At 36.6% G+C, this 19149-nt stretch overlaps 1 long non-coding RNA gene across 1 annotated transcript; it reads left to right on the top strand.

The window, feature by feature from the left end:
- The first annotated feature begins 16123 nt into the window (after positions 1 to 16123).
- On the top strand, positions 16124 to 18718 carry LOC141642827 (uncharacterized). The gene is made up of 3 exons (XR_012543457.1): positions 16124 to 16328; positions 16488 to 16518; positions 18323 to 18718. It is a non-coding gene; the product is annotated as an uncharacterized LOC141642827 (long non-coding RNA).
- The last annotated feature ends 431 nt before the right edge of the window (positions 18719 to 19149 follow it).

Below are 19149 nucleotides of genomic sequence, written 5' to 3'. Positions count from 1 at the left end.
AATAAGTGCTTGCTTCTAATTGAGAAAGTGTTTGTATGATCTATTTCCACGATTCCCTTATGAACCCATGACACCCTAGTGCCTTTAATCAATTGTTTACAAACCCCTTTAATTGCTTTACATTATTTTCATTAATTTACGTTCATCTTATTGATTAGTTTAGACCACACTTCATCTCAACCCAATTTGTGACACCCTAAGACATATACTACATGCAATTGAAATCTTAAATCAATATCCGTCCTATGGGATCCGACCTTTAGTTACCTCTTTACTAAGAGTAGTTTGTGAAGTTATAAATATTGTTTTGGCTGGTAGCTTTGACGAAGAGTTTTATAACCGAAACAGTAACCTACTACTTCAAGATTCTCAGTCCGTCAAAACATAAGCATTTAATCCTTAGTACCTTAAAGGTATCTCAACACTTTCTTTGCAGCCTTCCAGTGATCAAGTCTTGGGTGACTCTGATATCTTCCTAACACTCCAACTGTATATGCAATGTCGGGTTTGGTACACACCTGAGCATACATAATGGTACCGAAGCATATGGAATATTCTTCATTTGTTCCTTTTCAATGTTATTCCTATGGCACTGGTCCAAGCAGAACCGGTCACCTTTCACAATTGGCACTACACTTGGTGAACAATCGTTCACCCTGAATCTTTAAGTACTTTATTGACATAGGCCTCTTGAGATAACCCCAAAATGCCTCAAGATATATCTCTATGGATCTTAATGCCAATGACATAAGATGCCTCACCCATATCCTTCATATCAAAATTACTTGAAAGGAATTGTTTCACCTCACGTAGCAACCCTTTATCATTGGTTGCTAGCAAAATATCATCCACATACAACACTAGAAAACAAGCTTTACTCCCACTGACCTTAAGATATATACATTGATCCATTATATTTTCTTCGAAACCGAATAAAGAAATAACTTCATGGAATTTCTTATACCATTGGAGGGAAGCTTGTTTTAAATCGTATATGGATTTATTTAGCTTACAAACCAAATGCTCACCATCTTTACAGAAGAATCCTCCAAGTTGTTTCATATAAACCTCTTACTCTAAATCACCAATGAGAAATGTAATTTTCACTTCCATCTGATGTAACTCATAATCAAAATGACCTATTAATGCCATGACAATTTGAAAAGAATCTTTCTTTGATACGGGAGAAACAGTCTCTCTGTAGTCAATTCCTTCCCTTTGAGTGAATCCTTTGGTAACGAGTCTTGCCTTATGTCTCTCGATGTTTCCAAGTGAATCTCTTTTAGTCTTATAGACGCACTTGCACCCAATAGGTTTTACACCATCAGGTAATACAACGAGATCCCAAACTCCATTAGATGCCATAGAATTCATCTCATCTTTCATACCATCCATCGATAAGTTAGAATCTGTAGAACTTACGGCTTGTGAAAACGACATAGGATCATTATCAACTTGTAGATACCCAGTATCTGTCACGTCTCCAACAAACACCCGATGATTATCGGACTACTGGTTTGGAATTTATACTCGTCGTCAAAAGATACCAACCAAAACAATATTTATAACTTCACAAACTACTCTTAGTAAAGAGGTAAGTAAAGGTCGGATCCCAAGGGACGGGTATTGATGTAGGATTTTTAATTTCAAGTAGGTATGTCTTAGGGTGTCACAAATTGGGTTGAGATAAGATGTAATCTAAACTAATCAACAAGATGAATGTAAATTAATGAAAACAAAATAAAGCAAATAAAAGGGTTAGTAAACAATTGATTAATAACACTAGGGTGTCATTGTAACACCCCGTAATTTCGGACCGTTATTATTTTGCGAAAGTAATTTATTAATCAAGTTGAATTTAATATTAATGTATTTGAAGTAATAATAATTCAACGAAATGTAATTCTATTATATTTTGAAGTAAATTATTTAATTTGATAGTTTCGAAATGTTTAAAAACAGTTTAAACCATTTAAAAACCTAGTATTTCGAAATAAGGGCATATCGGGAAAAATGGCAATTCTTTTGAAAATTGGGCAAACGATTTTGGAAATGGGTCATATGAGTACTCAATCTTCTTGTAAACTCGTGTTTAAGAATTTTGGCAATGTCGGAATTTGCATTTGACGAACGGTTCTAATTATTGTCGAAACGAGCCAAAACCGACTCATAAAATCCCGCCAAATTCCCGCTCTTCCTTCCCCTTACACGGCACACCTCTCTTCCTCCTTCCCTTTGGATTTTCTTTTGCCACTTCATACTTCTTAAACATTCTAAACTATTCTAAAATCAAAAACACCATTTTTATATCAAACCTAAGCTTTCTCCGCTAATTTTCATCGTAATTTACTCGTTTCTACTTCAAATTTCATAAGGATTACATATTTGGAATCCTCTCTTCATTTCCAACATCCTAGTATGTTCTAAATTCATTTGCCCTAAATTTATTTTGTCCACCATTTTTAGGGTTTTGATTATTAGTTCTTATAATTGTGTTTTTATTGTTTATTTAGGTGAAGATTTAGAAGACGAGTTTGGAGACTCGTATATAGTTGAAGATAGTGGCTAGTTTGCATATTAGGGTTTGGTGTTCAAGGTGCTAATTGCTCATCTTGTTGCTAAAGGTAACGATTTCGAGTTAATCGACGAATTAATGTCACATTAGTAGTTATATTTGTTGTTTGTTGTTTGTTAAGTGTTTAGGTGATTGATAATGTGTTAGTTTCATTTTTAAGCATGTTGTTACATTGATTTTCAAGTGGAATTTGGGATGAAAAATTGGTAGAAGTCGATTTGGGGAAATGCAGGAAATTGTCGTGCAAACAATCCGGTGGCAGGGGAAAACCGCAGGATCCGGCACCCACCGCAGGCTCCGGCCGACACCGCAGGCTCCGGCCACTACCGCAGGCTGCGGTTTAGGTCTGACCAGTTTTCGTAAAATGGCCATAACTTCTTTGTGACTTGTTTGTTTGGGGCTTATGACCTACCGTTAGAACCGTAAGAGGATAAGCTATCATCTCCAATTGGTTTCACCTTATTTAAATATTTAGAACTCAAGTTAAGACCGTTTGAAGTTGACCCTTGTTATAGTCGAGTACTAAACTTGTTGTTATAGATTGGGTTTAGAGTGTCTCGTTGGGTATGCATCTTAACCTTGGTTTTAACACTTGTGTATGGTGTGTTGAGACTCTTTTATCATGGGAATACTAAATTACCGTGATGTGGGTCAAAGTAGGCTAAGACTCTGAGCTGGGCCAGATTGACCGAACGAGTTTGGTCAAACTAGGTTTAAACCGGTCAGCCTCGATTTGACCAATGACCCGTCGCGGGACTAGGGTCGAGGGTTTGTCTTTGAGGTGAGATTGGTTGTTATTGGATGTTTTATGTTATGCCTTGATATTTGTAATTATCATTTCACAAGTTGGTTGTTGGATGAATTGGTTGCCTTATACTTGAGTCTTCTTGCCTTGTTGCCATTTTAGCTTATTCTCATGGATTATGATATTGAAGGTTAGCTATATTTTGGTTATTGATAACATTGAGGATATGGTTGGATTTTTTGCTGAATAGACATTTATATAGCCTTTCACATGATAGAATGTTAGGTTTGAAAGTTGGACTCTTTGCCCCTCTTATGGTTAAGTGGGTGTCCTACTTGTCTTAAGTGTTGTAGGCTAAAGCATTCAGTTGGGACTAGGTCCTAGGTGAGTGACTTCGGCCGATGTCATAGATAGGCCTTTATAGTCTTTGACGAGTATATGTTCACTGCTCAATAGCCTTTGTGTTCCTGACTTGGTGGGTTTATATCCAAGTTGGGGCATGACCTCGTTACTTATTTTGATAGTAAGTGGTCAGCTTAAGTACTAGCCAACCCTTTGGTGGACTCCTTAGGGTACTCACTTTGTTTTAGAAAAATTATGGGTCTTGGGTGCGGTGGTGTGTATCCGCATGTCTAGGTCTCTGTGATTTTAGGCTAGGGTTGTGTTGTGTCTTGGCCATGTTTTGATAGAACCTCTGAGCCAAGATACCGGTCCGATTACCTTCCCTACCTCGTGGTATAGACTCGAGTTACAGAGTGACTATTGACCGTGCTAAGAACTTATGCCTGTCTTTGATATATTGTCCTTTCTTGTATGGTGATTCTATGAATCATAGAAGGTGAGATGCAAGCCGGCTATGGTTGATAGAGTTTGGATTCCTGGATGTTATGCGATTCGCATGATAGTGTAGTGTGAGTCGGTCTAGTATTCACATGCTAGGACTATGTGTTGTTATATTGGTGTTCACAAGATAAGCACGTTTGTCTAGCATCTATATGCTAAGGCTATGTGTGATTCGTATTCATACTCTTATGTTTACATGTTATATTAAATATGACATTTCGTGGCTGGGAGGACTCGAAGTTACTCCCCACTGAATTGTGGCTTTCGTGTTTGTATAAAATGCGATTGACAGGTTGATGATGATTAGATGGGGTACACGGACGAGCTAGTGAGCAAAAGAACCTTGGACCTAGTTTGGTTATATTTTGTAGTAAACCTTTAAACTTATGGTTGTGTTTATATTTTGAAGGGACATATGTCTCCCTCTCTTACTTTGGTTTGTATCACTTTATTCTCGCGACTTTAGCTATGTTATGTAAATTAGTTTGTTAGTTTTTGCAGGTTTTGGCACTCTTCATTTGGAAATGTTTGTGAATGGTTTAGAAAAGTTTTTAAAATTACAGGTTTTATCTAGTTGAACCAATTACAAACATATCCTGTCAGTTTTTTTTCTGTAGAATTTACGTGTTTATTTAACGCTAAAAAATGAGGGTGTTATAGTCATGGGTTCATAGGGGATTCATGGAAATAGATTGTACAAACATGTTCTCAAATAGATGCAAGCACTTATTGTTGTGATGGGATTGAGTTAGTATATATCATACAATCCCTAGGAAGATTTAGGTCCCGGAGCCGAGTTGTCTAGACTATACAACACCTACAATTCGACTTAGTCTCCTCCTAATAAACTTTATGCATGGTCTAATGAGGCTCGAGTTGGTTTATGTCTTACAAGCCTCATTGAAAAGAAAAGAGATGGGTAAAAAATGCAAGGATTCATAGGCTCGCATTTCATAAAACATAAGATGTGCATAGGTTGAAATCACAACAAGCAAGCAAGTAATTATGAAAACATATGAGATTAAGGATAGATTAATTCCCATGATTATTTCCCCTAATTCCCCATTAACCCTAGCTAAAGGACTACTCACTCATGATCAAGTTTAGCATGCTAATAATGTTGTCAATCATACTAACAAAGCAAAACATGATGAATAAATAATGTGATTAACAATAATTAAACAAGGGTAAAAAGGGATTATACCTATGGAGATGATCCAAATGATAAAGCAAAGAATAATAGAAGTACTTGATATTTGATGGAAGGTTGTCAATCCTCCAATAAACCCAAATAATCTTCTAATTACCCAAATAAAACTAAGAACAATTGAGAAATTAAGGAAAGATAAAGATGTGATTGATATTGAGGAGTGTATTACAACTAAATTAAGACTAAATTAAGAGAGAATAAAGATAATATTAAGAGTTGATTAAGGGATGATTGATAATCTAGGTAGTACAATGGGATATTTATACTAAAATTAAGTACACGGATTAGGGTTACTAAGGGATTAAATGACTAATAAGACCCTAAGAGAAACTTGAGGATTTGCAACTCATGAGGGACATGTGCGGATCGTGATTGAAACTCCCACCAGGATCCGCTCATCCTCACCTAAAGCACGGCTTGTCCTGTAAGAAGATCCGCTCGGGCTGGCAGTCGGGATGCTCGGATCGTGCTCTGGTACGCTCGTCCTGAGCCCAAGTCGCTCGGATCATGGCACAGGGTTCTTCTCTTGTTTGGCTTCATAACAATCCGCGGGGATCGTGCTGGGGATGCAAGGATCTTTTTATCATTGCCCATTTAACTTTATTTATTTGCTTAGGCCTCTAGTGTTGGTCTCCTCTTCGATGCTTGGTCATTAGATGCGATCCATTTAGCTCCATTTAGCTCCAATAATTCAAGGTTAGCGATCCTCTCCTACCAAGGACACTAAACCTCAAAGAATATGCAAAATGGGAAACTAAAGATAAGAAATGTCCCTAATAGGTGCTAGAAAGCATGGGAACTGGTGTGGCTATAAACTTGTCGTCAAAAGCTATCAACCAAAAAAATATTTATGACTTCACAAACTACTCTTAGCAAAGAGGTAATTAAAGGTCGGATCCCAAGGGACGGGTATTGATGTAGAATTTTCAATTGCATGTAGCTATGTCTTAGGGTGTCACAAATTGGGTTGAGATGAGATGTGGTTTAAACTAATCAACATGATGAATATAAATTAAGTAAAGCAAATAAAGGGGTTTGTAAACAAATGATTCAAGGCACTAGGGTGTCATGGGTTCATATGGGATTCATGGAAATAGATTATACAAAAATGTTCTCAAATAGATGCAAGCAATTATTGTTGTGATGGGATCGAGTTAGTGTATATCTTACAATCCCTAGGAGAATTTAGGTCTCGGAGCCGAGTCCTCTAGACTGTACAACACCTACAAGTCGACTAAGTCTCTTCTTATTCAACTCTATGCATGGTCTAATGAGGCTCGAGTGTGTTTATGTCTTACAAGCCTCATTGAAAAGATAGGAGATGGGTAAAAAATGCAAGGATTCATAGGCTCGCATTTTATCAAACATAACATGTGCATAGGTTGAAATCACAACAAGCAAGCAAATTAATTAAGAAGACATATTAGATTAAGCATAGATTAATTCCCATGTTTGTTCCCCTAATTCCCCATTAACCCTAGCTAAAGAACTACTCACTCATGATCAAGTTTAGAATGCTAATAAGGTTGTCAATCATACTAATAAAGCAAAACATGATGAATAAATAATGTGATTAACAATAATTAAACAAGGGTGAAAAGGAATTATACCTATGGAGATGATCCAAATAATAAAGCAAAGAATAATAGAAGTACTTGATGATTGATGGAAGGTTGTCAATCCTCCAAATAAACCCAAACAATATTCTAATTACCCAAATAAAACTAAGAACAATTGAGAAATTAAGGAAAGATTAAGATGTGATTAATATTGAGAAATTTATTACAACTAAATTAAGAGAGGATTAAGATGATATTAAGAATTGATTAAGAATAGATTAAAACTTGATTAAAACATGATTAAGTGTAACACCCCCATATACCAATGAGCCTTAACAAGACCTTCCCTAGCATATAAAGGTGTTACCATCTCGGTTGCCCGAGGAAAGCAATCATCAAAAGTCGATAAAAGAACGTTTATAATAATTTTACAAGTGATTGACCAAGCTACTGATATACATAATACAACTCATCAAATATTGTGAAGACTACTCCTGTCATGACTCGTGAAGACTCATCCCGCCAAGACTCCAGCTACCATCCAAAACATCACCTGCTAAGACTGACTGCTCACCATAAGAGATCACGGCAGACACAACAGAAGCAAACAAGAAAACAACCACACAAGGTCAGTACTGCGGACAATATAGCAACAACAACAAACTCAATACAGACACAACAGAACGCGCACACAAGCCACAACACTCCAATCAATCACCGTCACCGACTGTCCACTTGACCAGCCCTGCCAGTGGGGGACCGCAACCGTACCCACCAAATTCCCGCTCATCAAATCGATTGATAAACTCTGTCCCATTAATGTGCACATCCCCTCCCGTGGCGGGTTCCATAGAGGGCGAAACTACGGCGTGAAGCCACTCTCGCAAGTGACTCCACTTAGCCGAGGACGCACCTTGAGAACCACAGACAATCAGTCACAACCAGCTGCATTATAACAACGACAACAACAACAACAACAACAACAACAACAACAACGACAACGACAACAACAACAACAACAACAACAACAACAACAACAACAACAACAACAACAACAACAACAACAACAACAAAAACAACAACAAAAACAACAACAACAACAACAACAACATCAACAACAACAACAACAACAACAACAACGACACCCTAAACAACCAACAGAAACTGAGTAGGCGAACCTACCTTTAGCCAATCGCAGCGATTCCTTGTTCAACCACATGACATCAACCAAGCAATCAAAAACCCAATACAAACAGTATAAACACCTATTAATACTACCACAATCCTACCAAGAACAACAACGACAAAGATGATGATGATGACATACCTACGCATCGTATATCGGCGTCAAGACCGCTACCCGACTCAAGCAACCTATCACCAAGGCACAAGCATCCTCAAAGGCTCCCATTGAAGGAATTAAGGTGAAAAGAAAGAGGGAGGCGACATCTAGGTCTGAAGAAAAATGGCAGAAATGATTTGCGGTTCTATCAAAACACGATTATAAACCCTCGCTGTAAAGACGCTACTCGATCGAGTGGCCCCTACTCGATCGAGTACCCAAGCTACTCGAACGAGTAACCTCTATTCGATCGAGTACCACTCATCCCCAAAGTCTATCATGACACAAGGCATCTCTTATACGAATTCCTAAAGACTATCACACACCCCCAAGGTCGGTCAACGGGTCCCTAAAAGGACGGGTATTACATTAAGAACTGATGATAATCTAGGTAGTACAATGGGGTATTTATACTAAAAATTAAGTACAAGGATTAGGGTTACTAAGGGCTTAAATGACTATTAAGACCCTAAGAGAAGCTTGAGGAATTGCAACTCCCGAGGGACATGCGCGGATCATACTTGGAACTCCCACCAGGATCCGCTCATCCTCACCTGAAGCACGAGATGTCCTGTAAGGAGATCCACTCGGATCGTCCAGGAGACGCTCAGATCATACCCGCGGTACGCTCGGATCCAGCTCTGGGACGCTCAGACCGTTGCTCTGATCTGCTCGTCCTGAGCTCGGGCCGCTCGGATCGTTGGACAGAGTTGTTCTCTTTTTTGGCTCCTTAACAATGCGTGAGGATTGTGTTGGGGATGCATGGATCTTTTCATCATTGCCCATTTCACTCTATTTATTTGCTTAGGCCTCTAGTGTTAGTCTCATCTTGGATTCTTGGTCATTAGATGCAATCCATTTAGCTCCATTTCGCTCCATAAATGCAAGGTTAGCAATCCTCTCCTACCAAGGACACAAAACCTCAAAGAATATGTAAAATGGGAAACTAAAGATAAGAAATAACGCTAATAGGTGCTAGAAAGCATGGGAACGAGGTTAATTCGGGGACTAAATGTGCTCAAATATGAGTCACATCAAACATCTCCAAACCAAACCTTTGCTCGTCCCGAGTAAAGAGGTGACTAAAACTATGACCTTTATTTAAACTAACCTACTAATATAGCCGATATGAGACAATTAAAGGGTCTCACTCCGCCCCTTTAACTCACAATAAGACACCCATGAGGTAAGATGCCTTCTTGCAAGGCAAGGTAGGGCTTGCCAAAATGGAGATACATCCAATCATTAAGCACACAAAACAAGTAATGGATGCATCTACAAAAATGAATAGCCACTTTCCTCATTTAAGTGGCGGAAATTATCTAGAAGGGAAGCAATCTAAGGGTACACACTCCATTATAGATATGGTTTCTTCAAGTTACTAAGCCTAGGAGGATACCAACAAATTACCTCCAACTTGTGTCAAGCTAGGGTACCCTTGTCCTCAATTGCTAAATGCTTTTATCAAGAGTAGTCTCCCTATGATCTTAGAAACACAGTAGGATCGCGGAATTCCCCTTCTTGCCTAGACAAGAAGAAGGGTCGTCCCCTCTCTACCATGCACAAAAGTGGGATCATTGGAAAAAGGGATCAATATGCTTTTGAGTTTCATATTGGGAGTTTGCTTTTGGTTTTGTTATTCCCACCAATTTCTTGTGGCATTTGACATTTTTGAGAACAATTTTCTTTGCCATTTCTTTGATGGTTGGCAATTTGATGCTTGGCAATTTTCAACTTTTCCATTTTTTGAACATTTTCAAAGTCACCCCAATTTGTAACAAGGATGCTTTTATTTGAAGCATAAGAGTTCTTATTTTTGTACTCCTCTTTTCTTTGATGAAAATTTGTGCAAACTTCTTGGTTTTCATTTTGGTACTTTAACTCAAATTGAGATTTTTGTGTGCCCATTCCCTTTTTGTTGACAAAAATGATGATAGAAGTTGAAGATGGTTGCATGGTTCCAAGGGTCACCATGGAATAAACGGTAGCCAAGGAGTCATCACATCACAAGGTACTCTTGACTAGGCCTTTGTCCATGGGTCAAAGCATACTAGCATGACACATCGTAGGGTGTTTTGAAAGTATTCTAATGAGCAAAGTCTCAAGGAGAAAAAGTATCTACAAGGGCCTTATATACACTTGTCAAGTTTCCCAAATAGATGTTTTCACAAAATTTTTCCTAAAATGCAACTACATGCCATGATGCAACTAACATTTATACAACCTAATGCATATCCTTCTATCAACTAGTATGCCATATAAACTACATGCAGCTCCTAAGATCATATTGGTTTGTAGCGCATCAACCAAAATAAAGCCACATAGTCATTGGCATAGAGAGGAAAAAGGAAATTTGGAAAGATCATACCATGCAGTCTTCATATTCCTCATGTCTCGGATAGGGCTTTTCACTCAGTGGTCCGGACCAAAGACCAGACCGGACCGAATTTTGTTTGATCCGGTCCACGGTCCACCTATTTACTCTACTTTGGTCTTCGGTCCGGTCCTGGACCAACCCGAATAGACCGTGGACCGGACCATGGACCGAAGTTATGTAATAAAATCATTTTTAAATTTGTAATATTATTGATTTTATTTTCTACCTTGTTTACACGTATTATAAGATGTGTAATTATGTAGTTAAATCTAGTAAGAAAATAATGTTGTTTATTTTGATCATTAGAAACTTCTCGAGTTCTAGTTTTATATGCTAAAACATGTCAATGACAATGATATTTGGTCCACTTTGGTCCATTTGGTCCGGTCCGGTCCGGTCCACGTGTTTTTATGGTCCAGACCGGACCGGACCAATATTAATATGGTCCGGTCCTCGGTCCACCTCTTAACCCTTATTTGGTCTTCGGTCCAAAGAGTTTGGTCTGCTCCGGTCCGGTCCCGGACCAATGAACACCCCCAGTCTCGGATGTGGCGTAGTCGATCCAATGTGATAAGAGGACAAACAAACAAAAGTATATACAATATACAATTCTACATTACAAAGGAATGAACATGTTTTCGGATTTTTTAAATTTTTCAAATTTTTATGGTTTCTGATTTTAAAAGTTAAGTTAAATTTCCCATCCCTACACTAGTACGGGCATTGTCCTCAATGGCCAAAATGATAGGAAATTATGCGATGAATATGATGCATAATTTCTACACTAATATGCAAACTATATGACATATATACATAAGTGATGCATTCTAATCTATTCTATATGATGCATGCTTTCTATTGTTCGGAGAGCTAATTTGAATTAACTCGCATTTATTTGTGTGAACTTCCCCAAACTGAGTAAGACACTATTGTTAGTGTAAAAATAGGGAAGTTCATGCAGATGGAAAGGATGCAATTCATGAATCCTAATTGTCATTTTGGATTTTTCGAAATGGGAATAAAATATGGCACCTCAATGGAACCGAGGTGGGAATCCTTTAAATGTTGCTAGGACTCAAAACAAATACTCAGAATGAAGATTAAAAACATGATATAGAGACAAAGCTAAAGGAGGTGTAGAAAACTCACAATGGAATAGGTTGAAGTCAAGTAATCAACTCCGCACTTGTGGTACCCTCCAATAAGTCTTGTAAATCCTCAATTGTCACTTATTGCGACATCCTCATCACCGGAACCATTGTCGTCATCATCATCATCGGAATTATCATCAATTTCTTCATTATCATCTTCATCATCCACCTCCATTGACCCAGAGGATTCACCACTCTCATCATCATCGTTGGAACTTGAACCTTGCTCTTCTTATTCTCGGCCTGAACCAATACCTTCCCCGTCTTGAAAAACAACAACATTCTTTACATTACCCACCCTGTTAGAATATGTGGTCGGACTATGTCTTTTCGGTAACTTGTCGTTAGGAGCACCTAGACCAAAACACAATTTATAACTTCACAAACAACTCTACAATTAGTAAAGAGGCAAGTAAAGGTCGGATCCCAAGGGACGGAAATTGAGATGAGATTTCTATTGCAACTAGTGGTGTCTTAGGGGTGTCACAATTGGGGTTGATGTATAAGATCACTAAACTAAATAGCAATGAAAGTAAACAAGCAAGATGAATTAAAAGGGATGTAAACAATTGATAAAAAGCACTAGGGTGTCATGGGGTCATAGGGGATTCATGGGAATTGATCATACAAACATGTTCTCAAATTATAAGCAAGCAATTATTGTTGTGATGGATCGAGTTGGTTTATATCTTACAATCCTAGGAAAGTTTGGGTCCCGGAGCCGAATCGATTGGATTGTACAACACCTACAAGTCGACTTAGTCTTCCCTACTCAACAACATGCATGGTCTAATGAGACTCGAGTTGGTTTATGTCTTACAAGTCTCATTGAAAAGATAGGTGATGGGTAAAAAATGCAAGGATTCATAGGCTCACATTTTATCAAACATAACTTGTGCATGAGTTGAGATCACAACAAGCAAGCAAATAAACTATGAAAGCATATTAATTTAAGCATGAATCATTCCCCATATTGGTTTCCCCTAATTACCCATTAACCCTAGCTAAGGAACTGCTCACTCATTATCATGTTGAACATGCTAGCAAGGTTGTCAATCATACCAACAAAGTGAAACATGATGAATAAATGAAAGTGATTAACAATAATTAAAGAGGGATTAAGAGAATTATACCTACTAATGATTCCAATAATAAAGCAAAGAATAAAAGAAGTACTTGATGATTGATTGAGAGGTTGTCAATCTCCCAATAATAACCCAAATAATCTTCAATTACCCAAAATAAAGGATGAACAAGAGAGAGATTAAGGAAATAAAACTTGTATTAAAACTTGATTAATTGTTGATTATAATATTAAAGAGAGATTTGATTGATATTAACTACACTAAAGATTGCTAAGAAGAACGTGCTCTTCTAATTAGACTAATGGGGTATTTATAGTGGGGATTAGGTGGATGAATTAGGGTTAACTAATGGCTTAAATGACGATTAAGTTCCTACTTAAGGAAACGCCGGTCTTTTTGGAAAGACTCCGGTCTCTAGAAAAAGATGTGCATCCTTCCTTGAAGCTTGAAGAAAACGAAATGGGTCTGCCTGAGAATCCGGGCGTCTTTAGCACGGGACGGGCGGATTCGGTGATCTCTGCCCGGGCATCTTGTGGAGAAGACGGGCATCTTCTGGAGCTGCTGCCCGGGCGTCTTGGAGTGAAGACGCACGGATTGTGGTGGTGGAGACGGGCATCTTCTGGGGATGACGCACGGATTGCTGTGCAGTCTCGTTTCTTCTTCTTTTCTTCCTTTTTATTCATAAGATCCTTGGGGATTTCCTCGGGGATGCAAGGATCTTTTCTCATCATTGCCCATCTACTATAGTATGTACAAAAGCCTTCTAATATTGTCTCTCCTTGATGCTTGGTCATTGAATTCAATCAATTTACTCTCGTTTTGCCATGAAAATGCAAGGTTTGTACTCCTTTCCTACCAAGGGATCAAAACCTCAAAGAATATGCAAAACAAAGAACTAAAGATAATAAATGACCCAAATATGCACTAAAAAGCATGGGAACAAGGCTAATTCGGGGACTAAATATGCTCTAATTATGGTCACATCAAATATCCCCAAACCGAACCTTTGCTCGTCCCGAGTAAAGAGATGACAAAGACTAGGACCATTATTTAAACTAACCTAATAACATAGCCGATATGAGACAATTAGCGGGTCTCACTCCGCCCCTTCAACTCACAACAAGACAACCATGAGGTAGGATGCCTTCTTGCAAGGCAAGGTGGGTCTTGCCAAAATGGCGACACATCCAAACATTAAGCACACAAAATCAAATAATGGATGCATCTACAAAAGAATAGCCACTTTCCTCATCTAAGTGGCGGAAATTATCTACAAGGGAAGCGATTCAAGGGTACATACTCCTTCATAGATGCAATTTCTTCAAACTACTAAGCCTAGAAGGATACCAATAAATCACCTCCAAGTTGTGTCAAGCTAGGGTACCTTTGTCCTCAATCGTTAAATGCTTTTGTCAAGAATAGACTCCTTATGGTGTTAGAAACACTGGAGGATCACGGAATTCCCCCTCTTGCCTAGAGAAGAAGAAGGGTCGTCCCCTCTCTACCATGCACAAAAATGGATACGATGGATAAAGGGATCGATAGATATTCGAGTTTCACTTTGGGAGTTTGCTTTTGTTTTTTGTTTTTTCCCCCAATTTCTTGTGGCATTTGACATTTGAGAACACTTTCTTGCCATTTTTTTTTGATTTTTGGCATTTCAACACTTCACAACTTTTTGCATTTCTTTTTGAACATTTTCAAAGTCACCCCATATGTAGTGAGGGTGGCTTATATTTGAAGCTTTAGGAGTTCTATTTTTGCTCCTCTTTTCATTTGATGCATTTTTTTGCAAACTTTCTTTCACTTTTCATTTCATTGAACTCAAATTGATTTCTTTTTGTGCCCATTCCCTTTGATGACAAAAATGTGGTAGAACATGGATGATGGATGGATGCATGGTTTCAAGGGTCACCTTGGAATAAACGGTAGCCAAGGAGTTATCACACCACAAGGTACTCTTGACTAGGCCTTAATCCATGGGTCAAAGGATACTAGCATGACACATCCTAGGGTGTTTTACGAGTATTCTAACAAGCAAAGTCTTAAGAATAAAAAGCATCTACTAGGGCCTATATACACTTGTCAAACTTCCCAAGTAGACGGTTTCGCAAAATTTTTCTAACATGCAAACTATATGCCATGATGCAACTAGCATATAAACATCCTAATGCAAATGATTCTACCAACTAATATGACATATATGTTGGAAATCTATATCTCATTACTAAACATATTCTTATATGTTTCAAATTTATTTAGTCATAAAATAAATTCTAGATCTTATGCATGCAAACTAAAACATAAGAGATAAGAAAATCAATTTCTCACCAAATAAATTTCGGTCAAATGGGCACCAACAAGATCTCCTTCTTGTTAGTTCTTGAGCTTTCCAATATTGGATGAACATACATGACCTCAAAATAGAAGCCCTCCAATTAGTAGCACCCAAAACTATCCCTTAATCCCACAAACTAATATGTACTAGATATTTATAATGTGGTATACCTTAAAATTGATTACTAACACTCATATATTACATTAATAATTTTAGTAATCTTTTAGAACAAATTTGGATCAAAAACTCATCTTTTTGATGAAGATTAAAGAGAGAGAAGAGAGGAAAAATACATGAACTTTTTGCATGTCATATTAGAATGAATGATGAGTGAAATTAAGAGAATAAAATTCTCTATCTTCTACATACAAAATCGGTGGAGGGGAGTATACATGACCAATGCATGGTCTTTTCTTTTTACTTTTGTTCTTATTAAGTAATGTGTGTAAGACTACCCTACATTGTAGGTAATCATGGTGTTTTATTTATCCATTAAACAAAACACCCACTCACCCATACTTCCTCCAATATTTCGGTTTCTATAGTGTAATATGGAGTCCATTTTATTTTTGTCAATTGTACAATTGTATGTCATGTGACATGTGACATGTCTTATGTCATGTTTTAATTTAAAATGCATATTTAACAAATTAAATATCATTTACAAATTAAATAAATCATATTTAACAAATTGACTAGTAATATAAAATTACTTTCTCATAAAATGGTCATTTAATTACTAGTTAGTATAATTCACAATATCTTGTAATTATAACTAACTTATCATTCTCATCTCGCGTGTTTCGCAAACACCGATTAATCTATCTATATAAAACTATAAAACAACAACCTATGACATCAGCCTAAATACACGTGTCAACCCCACAATAAAAAAATTCGCGCCCAACATTTTCACAACCCACTTAACCCTAATTAGTGTGTATAGAGTCAAAACCTTTCCAATTTCCCTAATCCATCTGCGCCTCTCACATCGCTCCTCTCTTTCTTTTCAATTCTGCATTTCTGCCTCCTCCTGCCTTCTTGATCCTCCAAACAATTATCAACCGATTCCATTTGTGTATGGATTACACTTTCGAAATCAAGTATGTTAAATAATTTCCTGTTATTTGTAAGGATTAATATTTTTCAATTACTTGCTGCTCCATAACTATTAATTCTCCTACTAATTACTCTGTGATTTTTATAAGTGCCTGTGTACTTTAATTTAGTTTCTAATTACATTTTATGATTATGACTTACAGATCCAGAGCATCACATTGGCTTTCTCTTGAGGTATTATCTTTCATCTGTATTAGTACCATTTTCCCTATGTTTTTAGTTCACGCTATTCGAATACTTGATTTAAAAATTTGTGTTTTTAAATTCTGCAAGTTAATTAAATATTTACAATCATCTATTTGTTGTAATACTTGATATCAGTTCATATTTGGTTGGGTTTTTGGACTATATTTGTGAGGAGAGGAATACTAGTGTTTTTGTCTCATTCAAATAAGTTTTAATGGTTTTGTAGTTTAATTTTCAATTTTCCTGTGATTATATATTTTATCTGGGTTTGAACCGTAAATCAAGAATAACGTGTTATTTGATAGTTGTATTTGGTACAATTGTTTATTATCATCAATGGTTGTGTATGTATGGAACTTAGTAGAATTGTGTTATATGCTTTCCGTCGCAATCATTTGTGCACATTTGATTAAATTACCTCTCACAATAACAAAAGATGATTTATAAGGATGAAGTAACTTATAAGTATGAAGTAACTTTTAAGTAGATGATAACAATAATTTTGAGTGAATTGTGTTCTTCTAAATCGTCAATTAAAGGGCAATTTTGGGCATTCTAATTTTTTGTATATTAGTTTAACACCTACGAATTTGAATATCTTTAAGAGAAGGTTAATGATTCATACACAACTCTGTATGGTGGAAAATCTACGCAGAGTAGTTACGGCGTACTACTTACTACGTATCTGGCTTGATTATCAGGTATTGATTATTCAATTTCATGAAGAGAGTTTTTAGTATGTGATTCTTCATGGTATGTTTTCATTTTGGAAGTGTAGTTATAGGTTTCAATTTTTTTGGTGGTGATCCTCAACAATCAACTCAAGGGGTCGTGTGTTGTTTGCATATGTAAGATCGCATATATTTGGTCCCCCCCCCCCCAGTGGTGTGAATTAGTGTATTAGAATGAAAAAGTTGATTTTCTTACCTTTTTTTTTCCTTTTTGATATAGTATATTGAATTTCAATATTGGCTATTCAATTAGATTTTTGTTATTAACACAGCTTAAGTGTTGAATTTTGGGACATAAGGTTTGTTATTTGGCAATGACTGTTTAATGCATGCATGGAGGATTTTCAGACGCCTCGAATTAGTTTATTACGTCAAGCTATGTTTGAGTTTGAACAACTATAACTTCTAATAAAGTATAACTTACTCTTATGTTAGAGGGAGCACAAGCATATTACAACAGGGTTTCTAAATGTGAGATGGTAAAATCGAGATGTGCCAAGGACCCTAAAGTCCCTTTTTAAGGCTGATTGTCCAAGGGTAATGATTTAAAATATAGGTTATTTGTCACCAACATGTATTAACCCACAAAATTAACAGTAAATATATCACATTTGAATCTTTTATCTATTATGCTGATTAAATATAATATTATTGTCTGCTATTCCTTAAAATGTTACTCTATATTTGTAAAAATTGTCATTTGATATGGAATCAATTTTTTATACTCTCACCGTACTCGCTCATTTGTTTACCTATTCCATTTTGGTATGTCTCTGTCAATTATTTACCTTTTTATTTTAGGAATGTCTTTGACAATCTAATATTTCACTCTTAATTTGATCTATTTGCTATCTAATAATTCGACCCTTCCTCTCTCCTTGGTCTTTGTGATAAAGTCAAAGGTAAACAAATGACCGGGACGAAGAGAGTATTAAATGTTTTTTTTTTGCATTTTATTTTCGTCCCGAATAATTGTCTTTTTGTTGCATAATTTGCTGTGTAATGTTTGGAGTTCATGTTGATTATTTGTTATTGCCTTCTCGATTTATTGTTTAATGTAGGAGGCCTCTTGACAACGGTACTGAAAACAGATGAGGTTCATACAGAAGATAAAAGTACTGAAGTCATCAAAGAAATGACACCTACCTAAACTATGGCATTATTCCATCAGCGGCCACAAAAGGATGTTGATCCAGTCGAACTGGCAGCCAAAGGAAGATTCAATTTATGGAATTTGCCTGTTTGTGAATTGTGAAACGAAACTTTGGCTTGATGATGCTGAAGTTAATGACCCTGTTGTTGTCTAACTGGATTTTCGTAGTTTAAATGCCTCTCACTAATCTTTAGTACAATGGAAATCTTATGCATATCTTCAATTAAACTACTCAATTGTACATTTGTTCATCTTTTTGTTTTATAGCATCACTCATAATAATAGAGTACTCCCTACAACATTCAATATGAACTTCCTTATTTTCTTTTTCGTCTAATTATAATAACTTCCTTATTTCATTTTTTGGGAAGTGTTTGTGTGACCCAAATTTAATTGTATGGTGGATTAGTGTATTTGTGTAGTCCAAATTTAGTTATATGATGAGATAGTGTGTTTTCTTAATTTTTGTGTCAAAATAAGAGGGAAAGTTTATTATATATAGGTGGGACTATGTTATTTTGTTTAGAAGATTTTATGATAGGATGGTAAAAAATAATTGTACCAAATTATGTTATTTTTGAAATATGGCTTCGAAAGAATATGCCCTATGCCAAATAATTGTACCAAACTATCAGTTGATAGTAAATATGATAGTACAGATTATACATTTTATACATTATGGCATGTGTTGATGAGTTTTTTTTGCTATGAATTGTAGTATATGAGGTTACCCAT

Source organism: Silene latifolia, chromosome 2 (genome assembly GCF_048544455.1).
Source record: "Silene latifolia isolate original U9 population chromosome 2, ASM4854445v1, whole genome shotgun sequence".
NCBI classification, from domain to species: Eukaryota; Viridiplantae; Streptophyta; class Magnoliopsida; order Caryophyllales; family Caryophyllaceae; genus Silene; species Silene latifolia.
Note: the sequence above shows the minus strand (reverse complement) of the source record. Positions and strands in the feature narration are given on the sequence as shown.